Source organism: Natator depressus, chromosome 28, assembly GCF_965152275.1.
Source record: "Natator depressus isolate rNatDep1 chromosome 28, rNatDep2.hap1, whole genome shotgun sequence".
NCBI classification, from domain to species: Eukaryota; Metazoa; Chordata; order Testudines; family Cheloniidae; genus Natator; species Natator depressus.
Genome location: NC_134261.1, coordinates 273,827 through 283,536, shown reverse-complemented (window position 1 = coordinate 283,536; position 9,710 = coordinate 273,827).

The following is a 9,710-nucleotide window of genomic DNA, read 5'->3' as shown; positions in this document are numbered from 1 at the left end:
CAGGACGCTCCCCAGCAGGAAGACGCCCGCGGCCCCCAGGGTCCCCAGCACGTCGGCGCGCAGGAAGGCGCGGCCCAAGGAGTGGGGGGCCGGGGAGGGGTCAGCGGCTGCGCGGGAGGGGAGATGGATTGGAGAGCATTCAGGGATGGAGAGCATCCAACCATTCCTCCAACCCTCCCTCCGCACCCCGCTTCCATCTGTCCCCACCCCGCTTTCATTCTTCCCTCCCTCCGGAACCCACTTCCAACCCTCCCTCCCTCCGCACCCCACTTCCAACCCTCCAACCATCCCCCCACACCCCACTTCCATCCCTCCAACCATCCCCCCGCACCCCACTTCCATCCCTCCATCCATCCATCCCTCCGCACCCCACTTCCATCTGTCCCCACCCCACTTCCATCCTTCCCTCCCTCCGCACCCCACTTCCAACCCTCCACCCATCCCTCAGCACCCCACTTCCATCTGTCCCCACCCCACTTCCAACCCTCCCTCCCTCCGCACCCCACTTCCAAACCTCCAACCATCCCCCCACACCCCACTTCCATCCCTCCAACCATTCCCCCACACCTCACTTCCATCCCTCCAACCATCCCCCCACACCCCACTTCCATCCCTCCAACCATCCCCCCGCACCCCACTTCCATCCCTCCATCCATCCATCCCTCCGCACCCCACTTCCATCTGTCCCCACCCCACTTCCATCCTTCCCTCCCTCCGCACCCCACTTCCAACCCTCCATCCATCCCTCAGCACCCCACTTCCATCTGTCCCCACCCCACTTCCAACCCTCCCTCCCTCCGCACCCCACTTCCAAACCTCCAACCATCCCCCCACACCCCACTTCCATCCCTCCAACCATTCCCCCACACCCCACTTCCATCCCTCCAACCATCCCCCCGCTCCCCACTTCCATCCCTCCATCCCTCCCTCCGCAGCCCGCTTCCATCTGTCCCCACCCCACTTCCAACCCTCCCTCCCTCCGCACCCCACTTCCATCCCTCCCTCCCTCCACACCCCACTTCCAACCCTCCATCCATCCCCCCACACCCCACTTCCAACCCTCCAACCATCCCCCCACACCCCGCTTCCATCCTTCCCTCCCTCCGCACCCCACTTCCAACCCTCCCTCCCTCCGCACCCCGCTTCCATCTGTCCCCACCCCGCTTTCATCCTTCCCTCCCTCCGGAACCCACTTCCAACCCTCCCTCCCTCCGCACCCCACTTCCAACCCTCCAACCATCCCCCCACACCCCACTTCCATCCCTCCATCCATCCCCCCGCACCCCACTTCCATCTGTCCCCACCCCACTTCCATCCTTCCCTCCCTCCGCACCCCACTTCCAACCCTCCAACCATCCCCCCACACCCCACTTCCATCCCTCCAACCATCCCCCCGCACCCCACTTCCATCCCTCCATCCATCCATCCCTCCGCACCCCACTTCCATCTGTCCCCACCCCACTTCCATCCTTCCCTCCCTCCGCACCCCACTTCCAACCCTCCATCCATCGCCCCACACCCCACTTCAATCCCTCCAAAACCATCCCCCCGCACCCCACTTCCATCCCTCCATCCCTCCCTCCGCAGCCCGCTTCCATCTGTCCCCACCCCGCTTCCATCCCTCCCTCCCTCCGCACCCCACTTCCAAACCTCCAACCATCCCCCCGCACCCCACTTCCATCCCTCCATCCCTCCCTCCGCACCCCGCTTCCATCTGTCCCCACCCCGCTTCCATCCCTCCCTCCCTCCGCACCCCACTTCCAACCCTCCAACCATCCCCCCGCACCCCACTTCCATCCCTCCAACCATCCCCCCGCACCCCACTTCCATCCCTCCTTCCCTCCCTCCACACCCCGCTTCCATCCCTCCCTCCCTCCGCACCCCACTTCCAAACCTCCAACCATCCCCCCAAACCCCACTTCCATCCCTCCATCCCTCCCTCCGCAGCCCGCTTCCATCTGTCCCCACCCCGCTTCCATCCCTCCCTCCCTCCGCACCCCACTTCCATCCCTCCAACCATCCCCCCGCACCCCACTTCCATCCCTCCAACCATCCCCCCGCACCCCACTTCCATCCCTCCTTCCCTCCCTCCACACCCCACTTCCATCCCTCCAACCATCCCCCCACACCCCACTTCCATCCCTCCATCCATCCATCCCTCCGCACCCCGCTTCCATCTGTCCCCACCCCACTTCCATCCTTCCCTCCCTCCACACCCCACTTCCATCCCTCCATCCATCCATCCCTCCGCACCCCACTTCCATCCCTCCATCCATCCATCCCTCCGCACCCCACTTCCACCTGTCCCCACCCCACTTCCAACCCTCCCTCCCTCTGCACCCCACTACCAACCCTCCAACCATCCCCCCACACCCCACTTCCAACCCTCCAACCATCCCCCCGCACTCCGCTTCCATCCCTCCTTCCCTCCCTCCGCAGCCCGCTTCCATCTGTCCCCACCCCACTTCCATCCCTCCCTCCGCACCCCACTTCCAACCCTCCAACCATCCCCCACACCCCACTTCCATCCCTCCAACCATCCCCCCACACCCTGCTTCCATCCTTCCCTCCCTCTGCATCCCACTTCCATCTGTTCCCACCCCGCTTCCATCCCTCCCTCCCTCCGCACCCCACTTCCAACCCTCCATCCATCCCTCAGCACCCCACTTCCATCTGTCCCCACCGCACTTCCAACCCTCCAACCATCCCCCCACACCCCACTTCCATCCCTCCATCCCTCCCTCCGCAGCCCGCTTCCATCTGTCCCCACCCCGCTTCCATCCCTCCCTCCCTCCGCACCCCACTTCCATCCCTCCATCCATCCATCCCTCCGCACCCCACTTCCATCTGTCCCCACCCTGCTTCCATCCCTCCCTCCCTCCACACCCCACTTCCATCCCTCCAACCATCCCCCCGCTCCCCACTTCCATCCCTCCATCCCTCCCTCCCTCCGCACCCCACTTCCAAACCTCCAACCATCCCCCCACACCCCACTTCCATCCCTCCATCCCTCCCTCCGCAGCCCTCTTCCATCTGTCCCCACCCCGCTTCCATCCCTCCCTCCCTCCGCACCCCACTTCCATCCCTCCAACCATGCCCCCACACCCCACTTCCATCCCTCCATCCATCCATCCCTCCGCACCCCACTTCCATCCCTCCAACCATCCCCCCACACCCCACTTCCATCCCTCCATCCCTCCCTCCGCAGCCTGCTTCCATCTGTCCCCACCCCACTTCCAACCCTCCTCCCTCCGCACCCCACTTCCAACCCTCCAACCATCCCCCCGCACCCCACTTCCATCCCTCCAACCATCCCCCCACACCCCCTTCCATCCCTCCATCCCTCCCTCCGCAGCCCGCTTCCATCTGTCCCCACCCCGCTTCCATCCCTCCCTCCCTCCGCACCCCACTTCCATCCCTCCAACCATGCCCCCACACCCCACTTCCATCCCTCCATCCATCCATCCCTCCGCACCCCACTTCCATCCCTCCAACCATCCCCCCACACCCCACTTCCATCCCTCCATCCCTCCCTCCGCAGCCCGCTTCCATCTGTCCCCACCCCGCTTCCATCCCTCCCTCCCTCCGCACCCCACTTCCATCCCTCCAACCATCCCCCCGCACCCCACTTCCATCCCTCCTTCCCTCCCTCCACACCCCACTTCCAACCCTCCATCCATCCCCCCACACCCCACTTCCAACCCTCCAACCATCCCCCCACACCCCGCTTCCATCCTTCCCTCCCCTCCGCACCCCACTTCCAACCCTCCCTCCCTCTGCACCCCAATTCCAACCCTCCAACCATCCCCCCACACCCCACTTCCAACCCTTCAACCATCCCCCCACACCCCGCTTCCATCCCTCCTTCCCTCCCTCCGCAGCCTGCTTCCATCTGTCCCCACCCCGCTTCCATCCCCCCCTCCCTCCGCACCCCACTTCCAACCCTCCAACCATCCCCCCACACCCCACTTCCATCCCTCCATCCCTCCCTCCGCAGCCCGCTTCCATCTGTCCCCACCCCGCTTCCATCCCTCCCTCCCTCCGCACCCCACTTCCATCCCTCCAACCATCCCCCCCACACCCCACTTCCATCCCTCCATCCATCCATCCCTCCGCACCCCACTTCCATCCCTCCATCCCTCCCTCCGCAGCCCGCTTCCATCTGTCCCCACCCCGCTTCCATCCCTCCCTCCCTCCGCACCCCACTTCCAACCCTCCAACCATCCCCCCACACCCCACTTCCATCCCTCCAACCATCCCCCCACACCCCACTTCCATCCCTCCATCCATCCATCCCTCCGCACCCCACTTCCATCCCTCCATCCCTCCCTCCGCAGCCCGCTTCCATCTGTCCCCACCCCGCTTCCATCCCTCCCTCCCTCCGCACCCCACTTCCAAACCTCCAACCATCCCCCCACACCCCACTTCCATCCCTCCATCCCTCCCTCCGCAGCCCGCTTCCATCTGTCCCCACCCCGCTTCCATCCCTCCCTCCCTCCGCACCCCACTTCCATCCCTCCAACCATCCCCCCGCACCCCACTTCCATCCCTCCTTCCACACCCCACTTCCAACCCTCCATCCATCCCCCCACACCCCACTTCCAACCCTCCAACCATCCCCCCACACCCCGCTTCCATCCTTCCCTCCCTCCGCACCCCACTTCCAACCCTCCCTCCCTCTGCACCCCAATTCCAACCCTCCAACCATCCCCCCACACCCCACTTCCAACCCTTCAACCATCCCCCCGCACCCCACTTCCATCCCTCCTTCCCTCCCTCCGCAGCCCGCTTCCATCTGTCCCCACCCCGCTTCCATCTCTCCCTCCCTCCGCACCCCACTTCCAACCCTCCAACCATCCCCCACACCCCACTTCCAACCCTTCAACCATCCCCCCACACCCCGCTTCCATCCTTCCCTCCCTCTGTACCGCACTTCCAACCCTCCCTCCCTCCGCACCCCGCTTCCATCTGTCCCCACCCCACTTCCAACCCTCCCTCCCTCCGCACCGCACTTCCAAACCTCCAACCATCCCCCACACCCCACTTCCATCCCTCCAACCATCCCCCCGCACCCCCACTACCATCCCTCCTTCCCTCCCTCCACACCCCACTTCCAACCCTCCCTCCCTCCGCACCCCACTTCCAACCCTCCAACCATCCTCCCACACCCCGCTTTCATCCTTCCCTCCCTCCGCACCCTGCTTCCATCCTTCCCTCCCTCCGCACCCCACTTCCAACCCCTCCCTCCCTCTGCACCCCACTTCCAACCCTCCAACCATCCCCCCACACCCCACTTCCATCCCTCCATCCCTCCGCACCGCACTTCCAACCCTCCATCCATCCATCCCTCCCTCCGCAGCCCGCTTCCATCTGTCCTCACCCCACTTCCAACCCTCCCTCCCTCCGCACCCCACTTCCAACCCTCCAACCATCCCCCACACCCCACTTCCATCCCTCCAACCATCCCCCCGCACCCCACTTCCATCCCTCCTTCCCTCCCTCCACACCCCACTTCCAACCCTCCAACCATCCCCCCACACCCCACTTCCAACCCTCCAACCATCCCCCCACACCCCGCTTCCATCCTTCCCTCCCTCTGCACCCCACTTCCAACCCTCCCTCCCTCTGCACCCCACTTCCAACCCTCCAGCCATCCCCCCACACCCCTCTTCCAACCCTTCAACCATCCCCCCACACCCCGCTTCCATCCCTCCTTCCCTCCCTCCGCAGCCCGCTTCCATCTGTCCCCACCCCGCTTCCATCCCTCCCTCCCTCCGCACCCCACTTCCATCCCTCCAACCATCCCCCACACCCCACTTCCATCCCTCCAACCATCCCTCACACCCCACTTCCATCCCTCCAACCATCCCCCCACACCCTGCTTCCATCCTTCCCTCCCTCTGCACCCCACTTCCATCTGTTCCCACCCCGCTTCCATCCCTCCCTCTGCACCCCACTTCCAACCCTCCAACCATCCCCCCACACCCACTTCCAACACTCCAATCATCCCCCCACACCCCACTTCCATCCCTCCATCCATCCATCCCTCCGCACCCCGCTTCCATCTGTCCCCACCCCGCTTCCATCCTTCCCTCCCCCCACACCCCACTTCCAACCTCCAACCATCCCCCCACACCCCACTTCCATCTGTCCCCACCCCACTTCCATCCCTCCCTCCCTCCGCACCCCGCTTCCAACCCTCCATCCCTCCCTCCGCACCCCACTTCCATCTGTCCCCACCCCGCTTCCATCCCTCCCTCCCTCCGCACCCCACTTCCAAACCTCCATCCATCCCCCCACACCCCGCTTCCAACCCTCCATCCATCCCCCCACACCCCGCTTCCATCTGTCCCCACCCCACTTCCATCCTTCCCTCCCTCCGCACCCCACTTCCAACCCTCCATCCATCGCCCCACACCCCACTTCCATCTGTCCCCACCCCACTTCCAACCCTCCCTCCCTCCGCACCCCACTTCCAACCCTCCATCCATCCCCCCACACCCCGCTTCCGTCTGTCCCCACCCCACTTCCATCCTTCCCTCCCTCCGCACCCCACTTCCAACCCTCCATCCATCGCCCCACACCCCACTTCCATCCCTCCAACCATCCCCCCACACCCCGCTTCCAACCCTCCATCCATCCCCCCACACCCCGCTTCCATCTGTCCCCACCCCGCTTCCATCCCTCCCTCCGCACCCCACTTCAAACCCTCCCTCCCTCTGCACCCCACTTCCAACCCTCCATCCCTCCCTCCGCACCCCACTTCCATCTGTCCCCACCCCATTTCCATCCCTCCCTCCCTCCGCACCCACTCTGCCCCCACCCGCCCCACGCACCGGGCTCCGGGACCAGGACCGGGAGGCACTGCTCCGACACGCCCGAGGGGAAGGTGGAGAACTTGCAGCAGTAACGGGTGCCGTTGTGCTGAAGGTCCAGGCTGGGCACCGTGAGTCCCACCCGCCTGTCGTCGGACACGTTGGTGACCCACAGGCGGCCCCAGACCGCAGGGAGCACGTGGGCCCCGTGCGTGGGGTGTATCACGGCCAGGTCCTCACGGCTCCGGTTCTGGCCCCAGCGCCACCAGCTCACCAGGGTGATGTGCTCCTGGCCCAGGAACTCGCAGTGAAGCTGCAGGGGCGACCCCAGGGCCATGGGGTCCTCGGCCCAGAGCTTCAGCCCTGCCTTGCTGGTCCCTAGTGGGGAGAGAGGAGAGGGGTTAGACCCCCTCAGAACCACTGGTCCCCCTGGCTCCCAGCCCCCCACCCTGCCATAACCCACCAGCCCCCACTCCCCGCCAGAGCCAGGAAGAGAACCCAGGTGTCCTGCCACCCAGCCCCCCTGCCCTAACCCACCAGCCCCCACTCCCCTCCCAGAGCCAGGAAGAGAACCCAGGTGTCCTGCCACCCAGCCCCCCTGCTCTAACCCACCAGCCCCCACTCCCCGCCAGAGCCAGAAAGAGAACCCAGGAGTCCTGGCTCCCAGCCCCCCCTGCTCTAACCCACCGGCCTCCACTGCCCTCCCAGAGCCGCGGGGAGAACCCAGGAGTCCTGGCTCCCAGATCCCCACCCTGCTCTAACCCACCGGCCCCCATCCCCCTCCCAGAGCTGGGAGAGAACCCAGGAGTCCTGGCTCCCAGCCCGCCCTGCTCTAACCCACCAGCCCCCACTCTCCTTCCAGAGCCAGGAAGAGAACCCAGGTGTCCTGCCACCCAGCCCCCCTGCTCTAACCCACCAGCCCCCACTACCGGCCAGAGCCAGAAAAAGAACCCAGGAGTCCTGGCTCCCAGCCCCCCCTGCTCTAACCCACCAACCCCCACTCCCCTCCCAGAGCCGGGAAAGAACCCAGGCGTCCTGGCTCCCAGCCCCCTGCTCTGACCGGTGTCCAGGCAGTGGCCGAGGAGCAGGGCAACGAGCGGGAAGCCGCCAGGCCGGGCCATGGCACCGCGGGAGCTCAGAGAACAGCAGTCGCAGCTTTCGCTTCCCCCCCTCGCCGGCAAACAGGAAAGCGTCACCTCCCACGCGCGCCCCGGGGCCCTGCTGTGCCAGCCCCACGTCTCTGGCCTCACAGATGGGCTGGCTGGGGGGACGCACACCCGGCCCCGTGCCAAGCCTTCGCACGGCCCCTGCCAGGCAGGCAAGCCGCAGGTCGCTAGGGTCACACCTGCCTCATCCCGGCTGGCGTGCCCAGCTCCCGGCAAGGGCACCGTACCCCTCTGTGCTGCTCGGGGACACACACACACAGAGCCCAGACCCACACCCCAACGCTCCACACTCCACAATGCAACAAGCAGACAGGTTCCTAGCAAACACCCACAGACACATTGCAGCCCCGCCCCCACGCCCCGGCGAGACCCACACAATTTGCAGTGCAACACACACCCCCCTCCACAATGCACCAGGCGGGCAGCTCCAGCACCCCCCCTCCACGCACCCCACAGCCACGCAACACACCAGGTGCTGGGGACACCCTGCACTGCCAAGCAGCCACCAGAAACCACCCACAACAAACTCACAGCGCTGCTCAGCGCCCCGTACACACGCAAGGGGCACACCCAGCCACGGGGACGCAGCCTCTCCGCGTCGGGGGCTGGGTGGGTTTCATATTGGGGTCTCCGAGCCTCCACCCCCAAATGTCCCCCCCACAGCCCAGGGCACCCCCCCCACACACACACATCACGAAAGCCCCTGTTTTCAGTCATGTTTTTATTGGACTGAACTGGCAAAGGGGGTGGGGGGTCCAGAGTCAGCAGCCAAGCCCAGTGCATGGTGAGATAGTGAAACCCGGTGCATTGTGGGATGGTCAAGGTACAGCAGGTGCATGGTGGGAAGGCCAAGCCCGGTGCATGGTGGGAAGGCCAAGCCCAGTGTATTGTGGGACGGCCAAGCCCGGTGCACTGTGGGAAGGCCAAGCCCAGTGTATTGTGGGACGGCCAAGCCCGGTGCACTGTGGGAAGGCCAAGCCAGTGTATTGTGGGACGGCCAAGCCCCATGCACTGTGGGACGGCCATGCCCGGTGCATGGTGGAAATAACTGGAAGAAAGGGCAAGTTGGCTGTAACGAAAATGGATCCGAAGCTAGGAATTGTAGAAAATTGATAAGGGAAGCGAAGGGACACCTGGAGAAATCTGTGACCGGCAGAGTTAAGGACCAAGAAAGGTGTTTTTAAAAGTACATTAGGAACAAAAAGAAATTCTGAGAATGGTATTGGTCCATTACAAGAGGGAAACGGTAGAATTATCATCAGCAATAATGCAGAGACGGCAGAAGTGTTTAATAATTATCTCTGTTCTGTATTTGGGAAAAACGGATGCCATCATCATGTCACATGATTGCTTAATTTAGATTGATTCTAGTCAGGCTTTTGACAGAGTCCCACATGCCAGGCTCGTAAGCAAACCAGGGAAACGTGATCTAGAGCCAATTACAAAGAGTCCTTGTCATAGGTTTGTGGTCGAACTAGGAGGGCATCTCTACTGGGTCCCACAGGGGGTCAGTCTTGGGTCTGTCCGATACCTTCATTAATGACTCGGATAAAGGAGTGGGGCAGGGTCACAAGCACTTTGCAGGACAGGGTCCGAATTCGAAACCACCGTGACCAGCTGGGAGAATCGGTCTGAAGTCCACAAGATTCAGGTCAGTCAAAGCCAGGGCAAGGAACGGCCGGCGGGAAGGAAAATCAAACGCACCAGCAGCGAGGTGGCCGTCGGGCTG